Below are 21,784 nucleotides of genomic sequence, written 5' to 3'. Positions count from 1 at the left end.
GGGCTGAAAACAAACCCTGGATAGTTCAAACTTTACTTATATACCAAGTTCTCCAACACCATAATCATCCCGGCAGCCTCCCCAGTTAGTCTTCTCCAATTTTTCTCTTTTTCTGTGGAACTGAAGGAAAATAAGACTGAATATCATTCTACAGGTGTCACCTAACAAGCAGTAAGTTTGGTGAAATAATCACATCTGTTGATCCTGGCCAAAATCCTGCTCATGCAGCCCAGGACATATTTGCCTCCATTGCTGCAAGGGCACACTATTGGTTCACGTTCTGCTTGCTCTCCACTGACATTCCCACATTGCTGGCCCAGTCTTTTAACCTGTTGAAGACTGGGTTTCTCCTGGCATATCTCTGTCTCCCCCGCCAGTCTGGTGGCATCTGCAAACTTAGTGAGGGTGAATTCAATACATTCAATATATTAAATACTTTGTTCAATGTATTTTTTAAATAGTTTATTAATTTTTTTGCACTTACTGAGTACAAATGTAAGAAGGTCAATTCTGAGTTAAAGAAGTGCCAATAAATGTCTTAAATAAACAAATAAATATGAGTAAATACATAAAAATCTACTTTTCTCTGAGTTCCCCCTTCTTGTCCCCTCTATATACCAGAATTTGATTAACATAATCTCCCAGATATTCAGATTTTTAGTATGACTTGAGAAAGGGGATAATCTCAGCATATGCTTCCTCAAACTACTTCTACTTCCTTAAGCAAGATTACAGACTCTCATGATGAAAGACATTTTCAATACTCTTCTGCTGCATTTCTCCAACTCCCTTTCCAAAAGGACTTCTAGTATGACGACTTTCCAAAACAGTCGCAACTCTTGCTGACCTCTCTCCCAAGACTTCCTTCCTATCCATTACATGTAAAACCCTGTTTTTCCCTTACGTTGCGGTTGCTTAGTTTTATGCTTGAGTTCCCTGTGTCGCTTGTATTTCTATGATGTTTTCATGATTCTCTCTTCTGCCAAGCTGACTACCGCCAGTTCAGGATTCTGAGTAGGGGAGTGTTAGAATACTGTATGAGAACTGATTTTGGAATACAATTTTGACAAAAGACAATCCAGACAGTCCAGTATGGTGTAGCATGGAATGTGTGGTATGCCATGCCAAGGCATGGTATGGATAGTCTCTTACTCAACTCATATTGCGCTAAAATATCTTTAAAACAGACTTTATTTCATTATGCCTTTTCTTATTTTATCTTTAAAATTTCTTACTTCTGCCTCGCCCTCCCCACTTCAGTTTTGGTTGTTCTTAATATCAATCTGATTTTTCTTGATTGATAACAATTACAAAAGAGTAATGCAAGTCAATTTTTAGCAGATTTTTTTCATAGAAAAATCCACTTTAAATGTATCTGCACTGATTCATAAACTGAATTGAAATACGTTGATTGGTTTTAGCAACAACTCTGAGAAGATTCTGAAATCTGATTTATTTTGGTATAGTGTTTCAGTACAGAGGGAGGGAAGATGCTTTTTCCTTTTTTTTTTGATACTGGTAAAAGTGCTTGCCTGTGAAGTAAGAGTTTTGGATGTAAATCTTCACTTGTTTCAGATGGGGGAATAGAACACTTGTGTGGTGGTAGATAGGAAACCAACATACTTTTCTTTTCCTGTGTGTACCATTCAAAGGTTGCCTGTGCAGCATGTAAGGTGCCCTAATCATTCTGACCTGGTTGCTGCCCCCTCTTATCTTCCATCCATCTGATGCTTGTACAGTCATTTTGTCAATTAAAGCATAAGTTAGATGGAACTCAAGTAAATTGATGAAGAATACTAGTGAAAACCTTTGAAATAGTTTTGTCTGTGAAAGATTCAAAATCCATCTACGTACATGCACAGAGCTTGTGCCTTTTTGCAGTATATTAATTTTCTTGTAGTTATACTGTACGGCATTTTGTGTAAGACGTTATTTTGTCAGTAAATTATGCATTATATAAGCATTTGGTATCTGATTTTTTGAATTATTATAAAAAAGGAATCAAAAAGTTATAGAAATGTGAGCTTTGTGGCTGTATGTACAACTTTTATACAGCAACATATAAAACATTCTACTTTAAAAATTGATACATATACTATCCTGATTTGTGCAGCAACACATCATTATATTAGAAAAGACGTGCATTATAGGAAGTTTATATTTAAAAAATTAGAATAATTATTCTTCTCTCCCATATTTTTTCACTATTTTGGAAATGTTGTGGAGAGGAGACATATGATGATGAAATTATGAGTAAGTTAGCACAGTATAATAATTAGTTCAGTTACGAATATTAAAATCAAATGACATGGAAATCTCTAGGTAGATATTGTCCACTCAACAACAGAAAACAGTATGATTTGCAGCAAGAAAAATCTGCCAAAATGCTAAGTGAACTAGTGGCTTCATTGAAGGCTGCCAGTATTACTGAGACTGGCAGAGTGGTAACTTGGAACTGCATATTCGGTTCCATCAATTACTTTTCCAGGATAGGACATTCAAAGGATGCATTTCTTGTTCTACGGTTCCACTCTTCTAAGAAGATTTCAAGATTCATTTCCAGGTAACTTTCACTACAAAAGCACTTAGCGCTGCTAAGAATAAAGCATTGTGTGAACATACCTGTGAAGAGGTTGCACTTGAGAGAGAAGGATACTTTTCCATTATTATAGATTTTCAATTGTGCTGTTTATTTATAAATTCACTACCCACGTTTCGCTCTGTCCCCTTTTCAAAATCTGTGTCTTAGACACTTCTGAATTGCTGAGAACAAAAGCTGTGTTCAATTCATTAATTTTTATTATTCTATATAGTTTGAAAGATTAGACAGAACCACTGGATACTCCTAACCCAATGTGCTTGCAGTGCAAACTCACAGAGTATGAATATATAGATGGACAAGCATTCAAAGGATGCTACTCACTTAAAAACATGATATAAGATAGCGTTCAATAGTGAGTCAGTAGAAAAACCCCATCAGTGAAATGTGAATTGGGAATTCCAATGACGGTGTGAAATTTTGCTCAGCTTTTCACAAAATAGGGTATTTCAGTTTTTCTTATTAGGTTTCTGTAGCAGTGAATCTGATGAGAAACTTGTTTAAACATGTCTTAAAATGGCTCTTTGTGGTCCCTTTGCAAACACGTGTTTCTTCTTCCCAACACCCCCCACAGCAACTGTTATCTCCCATGCAGGAATGTCCTGGGAAAGGTGTCCTGAGGTGTCCCATTGGTCCTTGTTAACCCCTTCCTGTGATTGGGTGTTCCTGTAAGCCCTTTGAGACTTCTAATTGGTTAACCTGTGATTCTCCCTAACCCTATAAATGTGACATCCCCAACAATAAACTCTCTCTTGCCTCCTCTCCACGCCCGGTGTGCTGTCTCTGTGCCTGCCATGGAGCCACGTGGGTGCTGGGGGGAGGGGAGGGCACCTCTCCCCTCCAGGCTCGGGGCCTGAAAAACCCTGTCGCTGGAGTCCCCTTTCCCCGTCCCTCAAGACGTCGGAATGGTTCTTCAGATGGAGAAGGAACTAGAACTGGGCTCCCCCACGTCGTGGGTGGGGAAAGGGATCCAGAGGTTTCCTGTTGGAGAAATTTAGGAGAACATTCGCAGTATACCTAAGGGCAAACCTTCCAAGCAAACTACTCACTTATGCAAGAGGAAATCATACAGATCCATTAGGGCTAAGGTCCAACTATACATGCATTACTTCATTTAGGAAAAAATGAAAATACATTGAATAAAAAAAGAATACCGTAAGGAAAACAGGCATAGAGAAACAGAGTTTGATGTGTAGAAGTGCATAAACTGATTCCTTAGGCATCTCAGAGATGAAGCAACTGTTCTGAGGAGAGATTAGGAAGAAGATCACAAAGCCCTGGGTGTGTTGCCAACAAGTTTGCAGAGTTAAACTCTAGGCTGAAGAGTATATACCCAAAGTTACAGAGAAAGGTTTTTAGAGAGAAATGCAGTGACAAAAGGGCAATATATTTGGCAACACATCTGTCTGTGGGCAGAAAGTAAGATATAAGGACAAACAACTGAAGAAAATAGTATTAAAGTAAAGGGCACAAATAATTTCCTTTGACACTTTTCTTCTTTCTCATATTTCCTTATCTCTTACCTAAATGAGGGAAACATTCTGGAGCAGATGCCAGATGTAACGAGCTGTAACATGCAAAGTTGCGTTTCTTTATTGTGCCTCTTGGAGAAATCTACAGTCCAAGAACTACAACCTAGGCAGCAGGGTGATACTGCTCTGAGAGCTTTGTTGAATGAGAAAATAATATATTTGTCATTCAGTATGAATGCCAATACCTACCACTGTCTGTGATGCTTAAATATCCTTCAAGGACCACTACCGAATTCTGATGACTTTAGCTTATGCGTCAAAACTGGGCTAGAAAAGGGATTTTAGCAGCATTCCTCCATTTATGAAAATACCTAGGCAGAAATACGTATGTATAATTCTCTGAAAAATATATGTTACATGTTGTCCTACATGGATCAAAACTTCTTAAACATTTAAGATGACTTATGGCTGAACCTATTCTCAGTTTGTTACAATAATACTACAAATTCCATTTCATCTTCTCTTAGCCTAAATTATTGCAATTATTAGAGGAAGTAATATTGTTTTGTGCAAACGCAGCTATCAAAAGTCAGTTAGGATCAAGAGAGACTGCATCCATGCCAGTAAATTAAATGTGCCAGTAACTACTCTTTGTCACCAAGGCAAATGATCATGGATCAGTCAGAATCCATGGTCTTAAACAAACGGCCTGCCTATTAGAAATGAGCCTATGTCTATACAAACTCCTGAACCATTCCAGGAATTATTTAGAGGAGCACAGGTAGCATAAGAATCCCTACAAGCAGCAGTTTCATTTACAAATAAAGATGCAGCCTCTTATGCTGGACCAATTAAAAAAAAAAAAAAAGGAAGGCATGATTCCTGACCTAATTAATCTGTAACGCAATTTGAAGTTAATCCTAAGTGAATGTGATATATAGGAAGAAGAGAGAACTGAACACTGTAATTAAGATATGGTAACATGAATATGCAAGCTGTAAAACTTGATTGTTACACAAAGGTCTGGATTCTTGTCAGGGAGACAAGAAGGAGAGGAAAGAGTCAGTCATCAGATTTCTTCTACTGATGCAAAATTTAGAGATCACTGGTTGACCAATTTAGTCCACCATAAGGTGGACTAAAAGAAACGAGTTTAAGAAAAATATGAATCCAAGAAGAATACAGCATGTTTCAGGATTGTAATGAAAGAAAGTATAAAAACAGCCCATGAAGGAGCAGAAAAAGAAATTTCACTTTGACATCAAAGAAAAAAGGAGGAATTTGAAATACGTGACATAAAATGTGACATAGCAAATGACAAGTGTCAGAAATGAGAAGAACTCATGAAGGCTAATGAAAAAAAATTAATTTCATGAGACACAACATAAGGAGAATAAAAAGTGGCATGGTCAAAACGATGGAACAGGTAAATGGTCTAATTCCTTTAGCTGGAAATTTCTTTAGCTGGAAATTTCTTTAGCAGTGAAATTATGGTAGTAAAGGAGAAAAGAAAAGAGATAAGAGTCATGAGTATTTGTAGAGATTTCTCAGGCAACTGGGAAAAGAAGTTGAGGAAGTAAACAGTGTGTATAACTTAAGGCTATGAGTGGGTGGATAAGAGTTTGTGATGCCAGAGAAAACAATCGACATGGGTGAGAAGAATGAACTGCTTGAATCAATGAAAATCAGAAAGGAATATAATAATTACATAGCAGAAAAGTGTAATTTCTGACCATCCTGTGTATGAAGAATCCACAGAATAAGATCTCCTAATGAAAGAGATCTAAATGGTAGATATGAGGCTTAAAAAATGAGTCAGACAATTAGAAATGGCAATGACAGCTAGGATAGAGAAAAAAAGGCAAAGGCCTGGACAAATGTTAACAGGTGGAGGATAAAGACAGAGAGAGGAGAGGGATGGGCTAAGAGGGGAAGATCTGAATTACAAGAAGCTAATATAAATGAACTGGTGGAGAATGGAGATAAAACACTGAGACATTAACAGGTGTTAAGCAAGTGATGGAACTCATAAGCCACTTACTTATAACGCAGTAAATGAACTGTAAACAAGTAAACAAGTCAACCTAACAATTATGGAAATTATCATATAGGAGAGTAACGAGTTGCACATGCTAATACATGTCAATAAGGGGGACAAAACGGAGACCTGGCTTGGTCAGTCAATGATGGTCAAAAGAGCTGGACAGCAGCTGACCACCAGATGCTGGTGCTGCCACTGTAATCTAACTAGTGAAATCAAGGACCTATATCAATTTACCATGATGAGGTTTGTGTTCTATGTATGACCAGTCCATACCAAAGGCTTATAGACCACATTTGAAGGAAGAGTAAGTACTGAATATGTGCACAATGTAGTCAACTTCAATATAGACTGGGAAAACCTCAGGAGATATTTCAATAAGGTGATAGCTGAATTACAGAGGGCAGATTTAACCATAAAACCTTAGATGGATGCTATGGCATAAGGTAACTGAATATCACAGGCATGCATCAAGACAAAAACCTCAAAGAATCATTGCCATTTGAAAAGCTGAAAATTAATCTTAAAAAAAAAACACAGTTAGATACTATAATCTATGTACATATAATTTTTTTACAAGCTTAAAGAGAACTACATCAACAAGGACAGCAATCCAGTCCCAGGGGATAAGACTATACATATTCTTCCACTTAGTATACCATTTTTTAAAAAAATGCAGATTTTACGTTAACTTTGATCATAGACATGTACCATGAACAACTGTTATCTGTAGAGCAAGTACATTACCCCCAAAAATGTATACTTAAGAATGAGTTAAAGAAAACTTTTTTCAGGGACCGAAACAGGAGTAGTCAGGGTCTATTTTGCTAAGTATACATAATGGTTTATTTTACTTGTTATATTAATAAACAATCTTATCTGTAGGATGTTTTATTATTTTATGTTTTAAATACATCTTCTAAAATAGAAACACTACAGAAGAATCATCAGCCTGATGTAATAGTTCTACTACTATTACATGCTAATATTTTTAAACTTATTACATTTCTCCAAAAATTGTAGTAGTATTACTAATTAACAGCTATATTTTTTTTCCTGTCTTTGGTTTCTAAATGTCTGACTTTTTGAAAGCATGTCTACAGTGGAAGTCGATTTGTAACTAAATTCTAACTGACTCCATCATTCTGCATAATAAAAATCCTTACATTAGACAAATTCCTATTCTACTTTGACCAAAACCTGTAAATATATTACTGAGATTATTTAATACATTTAGTAAATCACTATTAGGTGTTGTATGGAACTTAAGTAAAATCACAATGTATTTTTTTTCTGAAAGAAAAATCTCTATCTCTGTTTACAATAAAATGGTCAGATTTTTGTGGAGATTTTCCTTGCATTTCTCTAAAATTTTCTTTTAAACAAACAATCTGATTATATTATTTCTAAAAGCATTATGACTAAAATTTGGAGATTACTAATGTTTTGGAGATGATTAATCAATACTTATAATAAATCATAACAGCAGTTTCAAAGACAAACAATCAGCCTTGAATATAGATGAAAAAACAATTTTCACTGGATCATTTTTCAAATCATTCAAGAGCATACAAACCAAACATTTCCAAATAACTTCCTAATTTAAAAACCTGCTACAAAACATAAAAGTAAACTCCTTTCTAAGTAGTCTCAGTCAATAATAGAACTAATTGAAAACCTATAAATTTAGTACAGTGCAGCATGTAGTCTCTATCTTGCTCTGCCTATACATCAATAGGTCATTCTCAGTTAATTAAGTGAAGGCATAATCAGCTTAATTTATGTAGTTCAGGGCAGTTAATGATATCTTAGTACAGTACCTGAACTATGTAACTAGCCTGCCCATATAACTAGCTGGATTTACCCAGTTCATTCTGTAGCTCTTCAGTTTCAGTTCTCCATTTTTTATCTCAGATTTCCTTTTATACAGCTTAATCTGGAGCTGCTCTAAATCTAATTTCTTGAGGATAGCAATGAAATAAAACCAGAACAAATTAAAAGGTTAACAAAGCAATGTGATCAGATTGTAGTCAGTGATAGCATTTTATGCAGCAAAATCATAAAAGAAGGTGACAGTTCCAAATTAACTATTGTATAATTTAAGTATGCAATATTTTTAAAAAGAATAATAAAATTACACAACAGAATCATAACAGACAAAGAGATAAAACTGAAAAAGATATTATTTTTCCCATAAATTAAGTAGTTTTTAAATGGCCATAAAAAGCAAGAATTTTACAGAACACACAACATACAGTGTGGTACCTCAATAAGATCATCTTTTTCCTGTGGCAGAGAAAGTGTTTTCTTCTGCTGTCTCTGTAGCTCATCTCCTTTCTGAAGCTGCAAGTTTACACACAAAGACAAACCACAATGTCAACCAATTGGACCTCACTTAAGGAACCAAAGAGATCGATTTGTAAAGCAAAGGATGAACAGGACCCCATTTCTGAAGTACGTTGCTCAAACTGCTCTTTCATTAAAAGATGCTCTCTCTTATTGATTTTGGCTTAAATAATGAGAAAGCTTATCCAAAAATCTTTAGCATTTGGGCTCAAGTTAAGGAAATCAATAGAGTCATTTCCCATTTGAACTGCATATGTGAGTTTTATGTACGAGAGACAAGACAAAGCCCAAATCGGATAAATCGATAACATTGTCAATAGAACATGAAGCTGACAAATGGCATTTTTAAGCAATTAAAGAGAGCTGTAAACATACAGAAGCTAATCAATTACAGTGTTCTGATATTAACAGTTTTTAATTTATACAACCATTGTTAGCAATCCCAGGGAATAAAGATACATGTTTCTTGCTACTGTTTAGGGATTATGACAGTAAAGCTTTTCTTGTCTTGATATGTAAATCTTCCCATGGTCATTGAAAGAAAAAGAAATATTTAATTAATCATTGAACTCCTATACTGTTATGTCTACATATGTAACAAACATAGTGGACACAGAGCCTCACTGTATTTTTTTACCCAATCTGGAGTACCAGGACAACTGAAGCATTCAAGTATCCAGTAGTACGAAGCATAGAATCATAGAAATGTTGATTACAAGGGATGTCTTACAGGTCACCTAATTGAACATCTCACTCAAAGTTGGACCACAGCCAGTACTAGACTGGGTCAACTTTGCTTTATCTTGAAAAGTTTGAAAAAACCATAAGGATGGAGATTCCATCACTAAACTTCATAATGTGTTCCAGTGCTGCATGACCCTCCTGGTGAAGCACTTTTTCTAATGTCAGTGCCGAAGTTGAAACTTGTGGCTTTTGCTTTTTAATATACCAAGGGCCAGGACTAAGGGGAGTTAGCTCCATCATCCTTGTAGTGTACTTTCAAATTTCACTGACTGCTATTAAGGGTCTCTTTAGCCTTTCTTTCACCAGCAATCTCTAATTGAAGACCATGTGCTTCAGACCTCTAACCACGTTATACTCTCTTGTTAGCCCTCTTTTAGACTCTTTCTAGTCTTTTAAAATCCTTCTTGAACTGTAAGGCAGACATAAACAAATTACTCCAGTTAGTCCCCTCAGTGTGAAGTACAAAGGAACAATAATTTCCTCTGATATGTTTTTCGCGTTCCTTCCAATGCAGGCCAGTTTGTCTTATATGTGGTGACACCATTCCATTAATACTCAATTTGTAAGCCACTATAACCTCTCCTTTCTGCAGAGTTGCTACTAAGTCAGTTCCCAGGCTGTACTTACTTGGTCGTTTTGTCTGAATTGCTGAACTTTTGCACTTCTAAACTTTTTAGGTGTCTGTTGGTTCAGCCCCTGTGTTTCTCAGTGTTTTTCTGTAGAGTGTCACTTAACATTCTCTTCCCAATTTTGCCTCATGTAAATTTGCTAAGGGTCCATTCTGTCTTGTCATCTTGAAATACTTTCATCCTAGATAAAAATAATTGAATGAGAAAGACAACAGTATTGACTTGTTGTCATCTGGAAGCTGACCCATTAATTACTATCTTGAGAGTCCAAATGCCTGCTCATTTTTCAATCCATCTAGCAACCCATTCATCCAACACATTCATCTCAGCTTATAAATAAAAATACAATTGAAAAGGATGTTAAAATCTCGCTTAAGTTGAGTTATATTACATGGGCCTGTGCAACCAATCCTTCCAACATAGAAGGCAATCAGATTAGTCAATTGTGATGTTCATTCTGACTGTTCAGGTGCAACAAGTGCATCTTCATATCTCAATACGTGCAACCCTCTCTCAAAACATAATTTTCAAAATGCAAAGGCACATATTATGCTTGAAAACAACAGCTGAAAAATATTGAGCCTTGTCAGTAATAAAAGCAGCACTGAAAATTATAAATACCCTTGAAATGACCACATATACACTAACAAGAAGCTGACCCTTACACTTTGCTACTTGTAAACAACCTTCTTTTCTTTTTCCCACTCACATAGGACTCTTCGATTGCTTATTCTCACCATCCAGATATATAAGGTAAGAGAATTCCTATTCCCCTTCATCTAAAGAAGTGTACATCTAGGAACAACAAAGACCTTTGAGAGACAGAAGCAACCAGAAATCTTGTACTTTTTGACTCAAAATCTCAAGGATTATTCTTATCCTTTGTCTTTCTTCTGTTAATAGTCTAAATGTACATTCACACTTTAAATAACTCCAAGAAAATGCTTTATTGACTATCTAGCAGAGAAGTGCTGGAGCACTTAAAGCAATCAGCAAATGTAGAACCATATTTACCTTCAGCAATCCAAAAGAATATTGCATTCAGTGATGACAGAAAATGAAGAAAAAGTTTCCCAACTATGTCAGTCTGACTTCTATGGATTATGCCCCTATTCTGTTAGGGGAATTCATTTCAGCAGTTTCAGAGCAAAACAACTCAGGGCCCTATCCATTTGGACAGTCATTGAGTTGAAATGGCTAAATTTGTAAAAGAAAGCACAGGAAATTTTCAGATGTCTATAGACCTTTGAATATCAATAATGTTCTTGACTTTGGATATATGAAAGATAAATGCTTATTTCTGAGGCCTCAAGCTTAGGAATGAAAACTGGAAACTTAATTTAAAGATTACAGACAAAAGGAGATAAATTATGGCTACATTAGAAGAGAGGTTCTCCCTCTGAAAAACATGCAAGAAAGGTCATCCTTCATGTAGTTGAATTTGTCCACCTCTTAGCACCAGTAATGAAAAGAAGAAAGCAATTTTTATAGGTACAGGAAGAAATAAACAGGTACTTAATATTTTAAAAGGAGAATCATTAATATATATAGTTCTAATTTTAAGTCTCACCAGACCATAGGTTCTCTAAAGGTAGACAATTTAAAAATACTGCTCAAGAAATATCTGCACTTCAGGATGACAAAAAAAGCAGAAGCTACCAGTTTAGGCAGATGAATCAAAATTTTGGGAACCTAAAGGGAAAAGGAAAGACAGAAAAGCACACAAAGCTATGAACAGATCTGTGAGACACTTGTTTCTATTTTTGTTAGCATAGAAGACACTGTTCTTATCTATCCTGTGAGAAGATACCTTTTAATTGTTGTTGTTGGCCAAGAGCTCAATTGAGCAACCTCATTTGGCAGAATGGAACTTTTCTCCAAGGAAACAAGCTCCAATGACTACTGACTCTCCAGTCACTTCAACAAACTCTGCGACCTGCAAAGACATATAATTTGACTTTGAATATTCAAATTCACACCTAGATGTTTGGGCCTCTATAGAAGTGTGTGTATGTACTATGTGTATGTGTATGTACTATGCTGCTAATCTCCTAATTCACCACCTTTTTGGATAAGCATCAAGGAACACCTTTATAAATCAGTGTTTGTGGGTAATTACATTTTTGAAAACTAGCTGCATAAAAAGAAGACTAAGCTGAAAGACCTGAAATTGTAGTGATCCCTGCTGAAAACAATGGAATATATAGAAAAAAAATATTTTGGAGACCAAGACCCACAGAACAGTTTTCAATATTTCATGGGGGTTTGTTGCTTGCATTTTTTTTCTGTATTCTTTATCCTTTCACTTTTCTCTTTACTGTTTTATATTCTAAGTTTTTTATTCTGTATTAGTTTTTAGACTCAATAGATAGAATTTTGGCTAGTTTTAACATCTTGACCATGGACTAGAAGATACAAAGTTTTAGTTTTCTTACATTCAAAATGGCTTGCTAAATTAATTCTCATGTGATACGAAAATCTGGTCACTGAAGAAGACTCTTGAGAGTTGTATAGATTTAAATATTCCAAAGGTTTAGAAACATAGAAATCCTCTATGGCCTCTACCATGAACAGAATTAAAATGTATAATGCAGTCTCATTTCTTATAAAAACCAGAAAGATTTCTACATGACATCCTGAACATACCTTCAATGGGTAACACCAAAATTAAAGCAGTTTTCTAGCCTTTATTGATGGAATGGAAATTTAACACCTATACCTACAGCTAGAAAAACAATGGCAAATGAGAAAAAGAAATTGAGCTACTCCTGAATTTTCTTGCCCAAAGAGCAGAGCAGACCCTTTGCCATCCTGCAAATGAAAAGACCATGGTCTTACCTGAGGATCAAAATATTTTATTGGCTAAATTTCAAAGTGGTTTATATAAATGTCTTTATAGATATTTATCTAGCCTAAAATGTGCTTAAGGTGATTGTACTTCATGCTGGTCTCTCTAAGTTGGAAAAATATCAAGCACTGAACTGATATGACATGCAATCAACAAGGAAATAGCATAGCCTAGGGTATAGCAACTTACTGAAGGCACATGACCATCTTGTACATGACAATGAACAAAACAGGTGGCAAAACAAAGCCCTAAAGAGAAGCATAGAAAATACTATGCCTCTTTGTTTATCATTATATTCTGGGATTCCTCTAAAAACAAACAAAACAAACAAACAAACAAAACAAAACAAAAACCCCCACACCACTGAAATCATTTGACAGCTTTTTTTTTCCTATTAGAACCTAAAAATGCAATTTACCAGAATATAAAAGCCCATGGATGATACTGATTTTTTGTGTTTTTCTAACAGCTGTAAAATATGAAAAACTTAAAGATGATCAGCCATCCATGCAAATCCCACCGCATGCATGACACAATCAAATTGTGGAAATATGGACTGAAAAGTCATGAAGTTCTTGTGAATGTATCCTTCCTCACTATACTTTCATAGGGTAGATAACATCTAACACCAGACAACAGTAAGTAAAATTACTAATGTAAAGAAATATTGGTATTTTTAAAGTTCATGACTGTCATCTTCTTCTAGTTTTCCAGGGAGGTTGTTTCCTTGATCCAATGAATGTCTTCTTTCAATCTGTCTTCACCTCATTACCAGCTATTTTCTACTATCTCAAAATGAACTGAGAGTAAAACCATAATCACTGACTGCTGTAGTTGGCTTCAGTTAGCACAGTTAGCTTTTCCTTGAGTCTTCTCAGGACAGAGAATGAAAAAAAATGAGTTTACAGAAAACAGTACAAAATGAGGAGTTTACAAAATCATGTGGGTACACTACATTGCAAATCCAGACAACTCCTGGAGAAAACACCGGTCCTCTTAAGGCAGAGAAGCAGAATTCACTTCTGTCACAGAGCTTGGTTTTCTTGAGCGTGTAATTAATTTTTCTCCTATATCAATAAACTCCTGACAAGATTTCCCTAGATGAGAGGGCTCTTGTGCAACAGTATCCATGAATACCTGAAAAGCACTCAGATAAATATATGAAGTTTATGTTCCACTTTTTTTTAAATTTAGTGCACAGTAAATCAGTTCTTAGTCCTTACATTAACATTTTTTAATGGTAGAATTTCATAGAAGTTTACATCAATATGCAATTTTCTATCCCTGTTCTAGCATTTGAAAGACTAAGTGTGATTAATCTTGACAGAAAATTATTGAAGACAAACAGATTAGGACAGGAATTCCTGCTCCAATTGAAATTACTCACTCTCAGAGAAACCTTGAACTTTTTTGTATTCTTATCTGAGAAGATGACAAAAAACATTTTTGATTTCTTTAGGTTTCTTGGTTGCCATATTTAAAACAGAAAAAAGTATTATATTGTATAGTTCACAATATAAGTTAATTGGCTCAGAAAAACTGTATTCTCCAGAACACCTTGCCAGTTTAAGTCTGATGCTATAACTGTTAACAAAGGAAGAACTCCAGGGATTGGGAGTTGAACACTTATACGCTGCTGTTAAATGAAGCAGTTGTGCTTGAGAAGCCTCTGCCTGAATGCAATTCATTTTACAACATCATCTGGGGACAAAGTGTAGTTTAAGATGTAAACTGAAATGGCATCTTCTGGTAATGCAGAAATATCCCTCAGCTGACTTGAAGAAAGAAATGAAGCTGAAAACTGAACCACTATAAAACAATTGGTCATTTTGGCTTTGGTAGTATTAGTCTTACAAATGTTTCTTAGGCTGAAAGTCATTCTGTGTATAGGAACGCAGTAAGCATGTCACTCTGGGTAATCATATCTGAACTGCTTAAGGACACAGTGCCAGCAAGGTAATTCAAATAAACTTTTCCTAAGAAAGGAACATGGATTCAAAAGATGAGCCAAAAATCCAAGTGTTCTTTCCAAAATCTATATATTCTTGAATGTACAGGTGTGCAGATTGAAAACAACTATTAAAGAAAAAGAAAATAGCTCAAGTATGTGAGATGTATCCTATCCTAGAGTATCCTAGAATTTAACCTCTACTGTTCATCGATACATTTACATTCTCTGCATTTGTTGCTAATATAGGAATCAACCCCAAAATACAAACCAGCTCAGCTAATATGAGATAAAATGGGACCTAGTTTACATATTAGTTTCAATATTTGTAACTGGACCAGCCCACAAAATGACTCCTGATCCATTACTGTTTAATGCTAAACTTCAAGAAACCTTTGTTTATAAGCCGGGAAAAGATGTGAAATGAACCAATAACCATAAGTTACGAATAGAAATATTAATAGTATAAAACCTTCCCATTCTTTGATTCTGTAATAAAAGAGCAGAAGTCAAAAGAGTAAGACACAAACATGAGGACTCTTGTATTTTTGTATGACAGAAAAATCACTTTTTCTTTTTGGTAGTAGGCAAGCTAGAAAGCGTGAAAAAATATCACAATTAAAGGGACTAAATAAATAAATAAACCCTTTAAAAGTTCAATTCTCTACATCCAGGATTTTCAATCTTTGCTTTTGATGAACTTCTGAAAAAGTGTTTTTCCTCATTTTTATGAACACATACAAGGGGAGCTGGGAATGTCAGTATAAAGGTGAGCACTAAGGGCAACCAAAGCATTTGGTGTAGAAATAATGTGATGAAAAGCAAGGTCACCTGGGTTGCAAAATAAGTACTAGTAAAAACAAGAGGTGGAAGACAAGGCCAGAAAAAGAACTAGCATTCACAGACTTAAAGACAGATATGTAAACACAGAGGTTCAGGGGAAATTTAGAAGGTAAAAGATACACCTAAAGAAAACTGACATTTAGGGTGAGAGGGTGTGGAAAAGTTGGACAAAGAAGGGATAGAAATTAAATAGAAAGTGACAGCAGAAAAGGTACTTGAATGGGGATATAATATATTGCAGCCATTCAAGGGTCTATGGAAAACTTCATTTTCTTTAGGTTACAGTTTGCTTCCTTTCTCCTTCTACTCTAAACTCGCCTCTTCTTTACATCCACACTGGACACACAAGCCCCTTCTCTACTGTTTTTTTTCAAACTACTTACCTTTCTAAATTTATGGCTTCAAACTACTTCCATCTGAAGTTTGCTTTTACAAATTATGCTTTTGTAATTAGGTACTTGTATGTAGTTTATTCCTTAGCTGATTCAGTTCCTGTAGCCAGGAACTTAAGCAGAAAGACCCTTTGCATCATATTACTGTTATTATGTCATGTGACCAGGTTGTGCTAACAGAGGAACATTGAAAGATGTTTCTTCCTCAATCTATGCCAGCAAAACAACACGTTACTCCCCTACGCACTGAGTCATCTTTGGAAATGCAAAATCTACATTTAAATAGACCTTGAGTTTATATCTGGAACTAAATACTTTTCTAGAATTTTGTCTTCTCAACCAAGCAACCTTCCTCCCACAAAACATTCAACTAGTTCATGTATTTCAATTATTTATTGCACAAATTACTCTTATTTTAGGTATAGTCAATCTTTTTCTATTAAAAATGTTTCAGAGGCTTAACCTTTTAGGCATTTTAAACTGCATCAAGTTAATACTTCACATATAGGTCATCAGTGATTAAGAATATACTACAAATTCATTAATATCTAAAATAAGTGTTTGTTTATACAGTACCAAAAATGAATCAGTGCTGCTCAATTATTTTCTTCATAGCCTTACGAATTAAAATTACTTTTTGCAGAATTCAATGTCCACATGTTAGAATTTTTAAAAACAATTCTTTCAAAGACTTGGTTAGCTGCACCACCTAAATGTGAGCTTGGCAGCAGTGTTGGTGTCACCTCAGGGGAGAGCAGGATTGGGGAACATGGAGAAGATGGGTGGAACTTTAGGAGTATCCAGGGTAGGGGACCAATGGGAGCTCACTCTGCACTGCGGAACCCACCAGCCAGTGAGAGATGAGCAGGAAAACCAAGGGAGAACAAAGGAGCAAACAACTTTTGGTGGGAAAAACATGAGGGAAAGTCCAGACAAGCCCTGAACAATACAAACAAAGGGGATTAACATACAAATAATTGTGGGGGTACATTGAACATGCCCAATTCTACCCACAGCCAATGAGACCCGAGTCACGGCACCAAAAATTGTGGCAGTTTGAGCCACATTAGAAATCTAAAATCCAATTTTTAGGCTTCCCCCACCCCTTCTCAACAATTTATCCTAACACCGGAGAGAAACTTTCAGGCCAGAGGCTTCTGTAGGGGAAGGGGGAAGTATATACATTTATTTACACAAATAAATACTATACAAACTAAAGGCAACTATATATATATATATATTACATTACTATGAGTCAGTCCTTACAAGCCCCTCCTTTAACTTTAGTCCAGGAGCAGCCTTTAAGGCTGATATGTAACACAGTCTTTTGCTGTGGGAGTGTTCTGGGCTCCTGAACACTCCCTCCTCACCAAGTTCCAGCAGTTGTTTGTTGTAGTCTCTCCTCCTCATGAAGTCCGAGAAGATAGTTTTGAGTCCTTGCTCTCCTGCTGCTGGTGATCTCTCCCTCTCGGTGTCTCACCTCAGTTCATAAGCTGCTGCAGTGTAGCTTATCAAGCGCCCACATCCTGGAATCTTCATTCCTCCACATCAGTTCTCAGCTGCCCCCGGTCAGCTTCGGCAGGCAACTCTCGAGCTCTTGGTTCGTCTCCAATTTCGCCTGGGACTCTTCTCCCGAGCGCCAGGCCTACTTTCACGGCCCAGTCTCTTGGCTCAGCTTCAAGTTGAGCCTCTCCTCCACTTACAGTGGAGGGAAAGAAAAAACCCCCCTCTACAGCTTCACTGCAGAAAAGGAGGGGGAAGAGGGCCTGGCTGCAAAGCCTGCCTCTCTCCTCTTACCTCAGGTGCTGTGAATTCTTCTTCCACAGCACACACTCCAAATGTTGACTCTACTTCTAGCCAAAGGCTGAGTTGGGGGGTCACAGGGAGCCCAGCCACCCCCTGGCCTTGTCCACCTACACACAGCAGACACCAACAGCAAAACAACCAAGACTGCACTGCCAACCTTTTCCGGTGCTGTGATATATGATTTTTGAGCAGAAGCGAACAACATGAGTGGTGAGTGGTTCTCCAGGGAACACTGTCCTGGCACCCAATCACCTCTGAGCCCCTTGAACTCTCAGGGGGGCCAATTTCAAACTATGACAGGTGTCAATCCCATGCTCCATCCCAGTTATCAGACCTCCCCTTACCCATACCCTATATAAGTTCTTGTTCCCCTCAATAAACTGGCCATTGCACCCTGACCTTCTACTGCGTCAGAACCCTTTGTGCAGTGTCGCGTCCCTATTCCCTTCACCCTCGGGCTGAGGCGCAAGGCTTCACCTTCATATATTCTAAATGATTTGGTAGCCAAAAAAAAATATCACTTAAATCTTATCTGCTTAATATCATAACCTTTTCAGTTTAATACGGATACCTAAATTGATTATTTAGAGCACTGTCATATAAAGAGGAAAACAAGAGTGTTCAGTGACTTTGATGTTCTTTTATCATTAACTTCATCTGACCTTTAATACCTTTGTGTAATTTAAAGTGAAGGAGAGTGCAATGAAGAGGCAAAATCTCAATAATGAGATACACTAAAATTTTGTTAATTTAATACATATAAATATATTTTGCCATATTCAGGTCTTCAGTTGGAAGTCTGACAACTGAATCAAATTCACTGTGAATTTAAATAATATTTCACTGCTCTGGTCCACAACTACTGAAAAAAAACCCAACCAAACAAACCTTTTTTTTCTAATCTTGTGTCAATTACATGTACTATTGAAATATCTTGTCAAGGTGCAGTTCCAAAAAAACAAAGACAGGAGAAAAGCCTTGTTATACACTGAACAAAGAAATGAGAATATCTCCAGATTTCCAGGACATATTCAGCTGCCCGAAGCAGTCAGTGTAAATGTCTAATACCTTCAGTAAGCAAAGGAGTCTGAAAATTCAGATTGATTTTAAAGTCTTGATATTCTAGAACATTAAAACATGGGTTAACTTTCTGAAGGTTTGCTATGAATTCCTTATTGTGTTCATTTTCTCTGGTAAATTTTTAATTTTCTCTTTAAAAACAAATTAAAATTTCTCTTTAATTCAATCTTGAATAAGAAACAAATGTAACCTATGCATTTATGACTACCAGAGGGATTTCCACATTGTACACATTCATTCCCATTGTAGTTGTGATTAATGCCATCTAGCCTATGGTTTTCTGATCATCAAATATAATTCCACTTATTTTATCCACTTATTTTTGTGGCCAATGGACACAAGATAATTTTAAAAATTGGCATTTCTTAGTCTGCATATTTTTAGTTTCTATGCACCACTCAAAAAAATATTGCTTGTCAATCAATGTTGTCTGACAACAGTCCTAGTACTATCATGACCTGACCATCATACAGTTGGCAGTTTAGCTGGGTCTCCTTCATAAAGTACAGGAATGTTGTGTGAACTGTCCTGCAAGTGAATGGAAGAGTTTTCACCAGTGAGTACATGCTCCACAGTGTTCAATGTTTGGTCCTATAGCATTCCAGGGGAGCTGCAAAATGCACTTCATGATCATTTGCTGTTTCTCAGCACACAGCAAAAAGGTCTTTGTTGATTTCTACCACTTTACAGACCTAAGAAGTGGCTCGAGCCACCTGCCACTAACAATCAACTAAATAGAAGTGCTCTGACATGATGGTCAGTTGGGACCACCATCCATAGCAGCATACTAAACTTCAGCTAAGCCTGGTACCTTAAAGTACTTATTTAGCTACTCTTAATAAAGATCAGAAGACAAAAAGTCTTTTATTTCCTGCCAATGTGCTTGTTGGATCTAGTGATGAAGAGTGGAAGCAGGTTAGGTTCAAGAATTACAACTTGCCTGTGTGCTGTGTCTTATCAAGATGTCCACAGATTTGCCATGATTGGGCTCACTAACTCGATTAGGAGCCCTTAGATAAGTGTTCTCAGCTCTGTTTTATTCTCCTTAGCATGAGGTAGATCTTGCCTTGAATCTTTTCCCATACGCATACCTTTACTTCTGTCTTATGATGTTCTGGTAAGACTGCAAACTTATGTCTTACAGTCTTCTCCTACTAATGAAATAATTAAAAATAATTAAAAATAATTAAATAATTTTAAAAAACCCAAAACAAAAAGAGAGAAAAAAATTTCAATTAACCCTGGTATTCTGGAATTCAAAGCAGGTAATAATATGCTTCCTGTCTTTTTTTTTTTTTTTATGGGAAAGTAGATGCAAGGTCAGGTGATATATGGTATCTTCTATTACAAATGCCTAATAATCATAGACATTTCAGGGATTTATTAAGATCACAGTTCTAAACTTTCCTCAGGTTGGTATGTATTTCAAATACAAACTAAGAAGAACGAAATCATATTGAAATTTTGGCATATTACAACTCGAAATTCTTGAATTTATTGAAAAAACCGCCGTACTACAACATTGTTTTAACAGATAGTTGCGTTCATTATGTTAAAAGCTGCAGTTAAAAAAAATCTCCCTCTTCCATTCTCCATATTTTGATAGCTTCTTTTTCTGCAGATTCAACAATAGCAGCCTGTATCAAATTAATATTGTTTATATGCTGTATGTGAGAGTTCAAGCACTGCTTTAAATGCATAGAGTTCTCCACAAAAATGAGATTAGCCATTTCAGCACTGCAATGTAACAGTATTATGAAATTATTATAGAAATCAATAACGCTTTCATTTCCAGAACTAATCTGATGGTAAGATCTTGTTTATAAAGATATTAAACAAATGTATTATTCACATTTTGTAACAATTTTCAAGAAAATGGACATTTTTTTAATTATCACATGGAAGTGGTAAAAATAAATGAGTGTAATTTTTATTAACAGGAGTTAATTTACATAAAACAAATACTCATTGAATTATTGAGTATGATAATATCTACATGCCTAGTCCTGTTTGTCATATTTTGTGCCTTTTGGTGACATCAGAATTATAACAACCTGATTTATGCACTAAATTTAATGCGTAATATGACAACATACCGATAGGTATGCCTTATAATGTATAATTTAAACATTATTGCTATATATTTCACCCGTGTTTTCTTGGCTTTACCAAGATTTCTCATGTATCTAGAAATCTCAATTGTAACGCAGGTTGCCAGATATGAATGTCTGTTTCAATTAATGAACATTTTTATAAAAATACTCTGACTATGAATGTTTTAAAAACCTTGTCATAACATTCACCAAACTTACACATGACAGCTAGCATGTGTTACTGCATTTTCATCTTAAATATTTGATGACTGCCTCTTTAAATCCAAGATTCATAAACCCAAAGGGTTTCATTTTCTTACAGCATATGTAATTCAAGAGACATTTATTAGTATAGTTCTCATTTTATGCATCAACAAAATATTTTTCAAAGAACCATTAGATGAACTCCCTGCTTTTCAGATTATTTTTTCTGAACATTTAATTATAATTGTATGTTTTCTTTGACAATATTTGTACACAGACTATTTGCAATGCTCCCTGCTTCCCTATCTGCAGCCCCATCGGAACTGAAAGAAGAATCCTGCAATATACAATAATGCAGAGTCAGAAAATATGAAAAGCATCAACTAGCATCTCATACAGACTAGATTAAATATCTGAAAATCCTTGGTAAGCCTTTTTTAACCTTTAAACATACCCAAAGAAACATTACTGCATACAGCTACAATTCATATAAATTTGCTAAACACAGATCTTCATCTAATGCTGTTAAACTGCTATTACTGAAGCATAAAATGAAGATTTCTGTATTCCTTATTGTCCACATGTAAAAAATTCAGCAATGAAAAAATATCAAATATTAAAATGCTTGTAATTATTTAAGAAGCTGATCAACAAACCATTGTTGATGCAATATATTACTATGTTAGCATTGAAGGTTGTCCACTGACAGGTCACTCTCACTTGACCTTGTATGCACAGA

The 21,784-nt window shown here is 35.8% G+C and overlaps 1 long non-coding RNA gene across 1 annotated transcript in view; it reads right to left on the bottom strand.

Annotated features, from left to right (window-relative positions):
- LOC113994041 overlaps positions 1–21,784 on the bottom strand; it is a 113,277-nt gene that overhangs the window by 24,899 nt on the left and 66,594 nt on the right. Inside the window, exons 4-6 of the long non-coding RNA XR_005564725.1 lie at positions 11,642–11,767; positions 9,830–10,012; positions 8,378–8,455 (exon numbers count right to left, since the gene is read on the bottom strand). This is a non-coding gene — a long non-coding RNA (uncharacterized LOC113994041). The remainder of the gene's footprint in view (positions 1–8,377; positions 8,456–9,829; positions 10,013–11,641; positions 11,768–21,784) is intronic.

Source organism: Pipra filicauda, unplaced genomic scaffold (genome assembly GCF_003945595.2).
Source record: "Pipra filicauda isolate LSUMZ 115617 unplaced genomic scaffold, ASM394559v2 scaffold355_size746361_pilon, whole genome shotgun sequence".
In the NCBI taxonomy this organism is placed as follows: domain Eukaryota; kingdom Metazoa; phylum Chordata; class Aves; order Passeriformes; family Pipridae; genus Pipra; species Pipra filicauda.
Note: the sequence above shows the minus strand (reverse complement) of the source record. Positions and strands in the feature narration are given on the sequence as shown.